This window comes from Eschrichtius robustus, chromosome X (genome assembly GCF_028021215.1).
Source record: "Eschrichtius robustus isolate mEscRob2 chromosome X, mEscRob2.pri, whole genome shotgun sequence".
NCBI classification, from domain to species: domain Eukaryota; kingdom Metazoa; phylum Chordata; class Mammalia; order Artiodactyla; family Eschrichtiidae; genus Eschrichtius; species Eschrichtius robustus.
In genome coordinates, this window is record NC_090845.1 from 131,658,705 (window position 1) to 131,662,068 (window position 3,364).

Here is a 3,364-nt window from a genome sequence, read left to right on the forward strand (position 1 = left end):
GACACGTGACACCAGGTACATAAATGTCCTGTGTTGGTCTCCCAGCCAGTCTGGAAGCGCAGTGAGGGCAGGCACGTGCTTGCTCTTAGCCTGCGCTCCTCAGGAAGTCGAAATTGAGACAAAGCCTTATGTGCGAGTATTCTGGGGAGAGAGTGACCCCAGGCAACAGAAGTGAAGGGCGGGGGAGCCACGCAGGGACGGAAGGAAAGTCCATACTGGAGCGTGTTGATAGAGTTGGCCGCCGTGAAAGGCGACTGGCTTCTTGAATTTTTATGGCACTGTCTAAGCACCGTATGAAATGCATCTCGAGATCATCCACAGTGGAAGAAAAAGGGAAGCAGTTATTTCAGGGGGTGTTAACTCCCCAAACACCAGGGTGCGCATGCGTGGGCACTGAGTTCCCACAGTGACTCATCCCTTGGCACTGGAGAAGCCCAGGGAAGGAGGGGAGAAGCAGGCATCATAGGCATCATGAGGCGCTGGCAGGTTGCACCAGTGTGAAGGTGGCCAGAAGCTTCACAAAGCCAGTCACCACAGCAGTGGCTGGAATAAGAGATGGGCGAGGCCAAGAGAATCGAAGTGGGGCGTGAAAGGCGTCTGACGCAGCCTTCTCCTTGAACCACTCAGGTTGCCTCATATCCTCCGTTACACCCAGCTCCCACATTACCAGATGGGGCTTCCATTTTTTTGAGACATTCAAAGTCCGAGACCACTCTACCCAGAGGCCCCTTCAGGGTGCTGGTCAGCTGCAATCTCTGCAGAGATTTAATGCAAGAGGTTTTGTGGAAAAATGACAGTCCCCAGTGCCACAGGTGGTGCCTGGGCCATAATTGCTAGTCCTCACCGCCCTCCTCCACTCTCTGTTCCTTTGACTGCTCTGTGTTGCTTGCTTTGTGAGGCAACTCAGACCTGTACCCCCCCAGGAGTCTAGCCCGTAGCTGCCTTGACCTTAGTGGGTCATGGTTCCTGCAATTGCCCGTTCACACCTTTATTACTGGACACAGAAGCACCAAGCAAACACCTCCATCGAATTCCTTGGGCTCTAAACACATTCCTTCCCGCCACCACTGTATGACAGCAACCCTAACCCCTCCTTTCTTTTCCTGCTGGTTTGCTGGCATGAGAAACCCACACTGACAAGATGGTCAATGCAGCTTCAAGTTCAATGGAATCCTTACTGTGACCCCTGGGGGAAACATTCTGTCCCATCAAACCAGAACTTCTAATCTGCCTGAGACTAAGGCTTCAGGAACAGGAAGCACAAATTCCACAAATGGGTCACCAGGAGTGATGGTGAGAAGGCCCACTCCTCTGTCTGTCCAGCCCTTGGTTTCCAGATCTGTGGGTTCTAGCTATTGGGGACGATATATCAGCCATTGGATCCATGCATTATTGTGTCCTGGAGGACAGTGCCTCGACCCCAGTGTGTTGTCCCCACGCTGGCATCTTAGATAAGCCTTTAACAGGCTAGTCTATCAGGCCCGCTACTATGAGTGATTGGCTACACGGTCATCCCAGTGAGCCCATTGCTGCACCTTCTTTGCCATGAACATGATTTTCCAAGCATGTTCCCTCCAGATCCCTAGCCAACTAGTATGTTAATTCGCCAAGGCTGCCATAACAAAGTGGCTTAAAGGGCAGAAATGTATTGTCTCCAGGTTCTGGAGGCTTGAAGTCCAAAATCAAGGAGTGAGCAGGGTTGGTTCTTCCTGAGGGCCCTGAAGGAAGGATGTGTCCCAGGCCTCTTTCCTTGGCTTGCAGATGGCCGTCTCTCCCTGTCTCTTCATACCATCTTCCCTCTATGTGTGTCTCTGTGTCCAGATTTCCCCTTTTTATAAGGACACCAGTCATATTGGACTAGGGCCCATCCTACTCCAGTTTGACCTCATCTTAACTAATTACATCTGCAATGACCCTATTTCCAAATAAGGTCACAATCTGAGGTACCAGGGTTACGACTTCAACATATGAATTTGGAAGGTGGATAAAATTCAATCCATGACCACAAGCTCTGTCAGTCGCTACCGTCCAGGGGTCTGACCTTTATAAACTACTTCTCCCTCCACATCAAGTTGATGACCAACTCTGTCACTTGCAACTCCACCCACTAGGAGTATTTCCCTTTACCACTCCTCTTTATGTCATCACTGAGTAGGGTTGGAATGGAGCAAGAGTCTACTTCTTTTTCAGCTTTCACGAATACGTTGTGCCGAGCCATCTGACAACCAGGCCCAAATTACTTTATCCTCCATCAGCAGGTCACTGGGAAACTCCATAAAGCTGTAGGTCCGAGCTGATGGAAAGGCGTGGTCAACACAACAGACGTAGATGACACAGGAATCTGGACCACCTGTCTGTGCCATTTACTTGAGTCTGTGGACCTTCTTGGATCCAAAGTCCAATTATAATGTTTTTCATCATACAAAGGATGTACTTGCCTGACCTTATAACTTATTGGATCTAAAAATACCTAGCTCATGAAGGGCAACTGCAGACCTATAGTTACTTGGGGTTCCATGGTCAGACACTAAGTCTCTACCAAGGCCCAATAGCACTCGAAGAGCCCTTTTATAAAAGGAGAAAAATCCTCTGCCACAGAAAGCATGACCTTTCTCCAAAACCTTAGGAGTCTGCACTTAGGTGTCTCTGCTATTAGAGCTTGCCAACGACTCCACCCAGCATTCTCATCCACCCCAGATACCTCTAGCACCATCAGACCTGAGTCATTAGGCCCAGGAGGTAGAGTAGTTCAAACTTCGGCCTCAGCCCATTGCAGAGCCCTCCCTCGTTCTAAATTCCACTCAAAACTGGCAACCTCTGAACAACCCAATAAATATCTTAGAGCAAAATTCCCAACTGCATTCTCTGCAGCTTCCAAAATCCAAAAAGACCCGTTAAGTGTTGTGTCTCTTTTTTAGTGTGGGTGATTCAAGGTAAAAATAATTTGTCCTTTGTCTTTTTCATGGCACGTTTCAGATGATTAGAACCCTAAAAATTTCCCTGGCATGGCAGGCCCATGCATCTCCTTGGGTTCTACCTCCCACCCTCTTATTTGCATGTGTCTTACAAGGACAGCTGAGGTACTTGTCACTTGATGCTCACCAGGTCCAATTAGCCTGATGTCAGCAATTTCATCAATATGGTGGACCAGTATGATGCTCTGTGAAATGTCAAGAAGATCAAGGCCCCTACAGACTACACTGGGACAGAGCAGAGAGCAGAGATTCGCCTAACCGTGTGGTAAAATAGTGAATATGTACCGCTGGCCTTCTTGTATAAGGGCAATCTGCTTTTAATCCCACTTACTGATGGGGATTAAAATACAGTAAGTCCCCTACATAGGAACCTTCAAGTTGCGAACTTT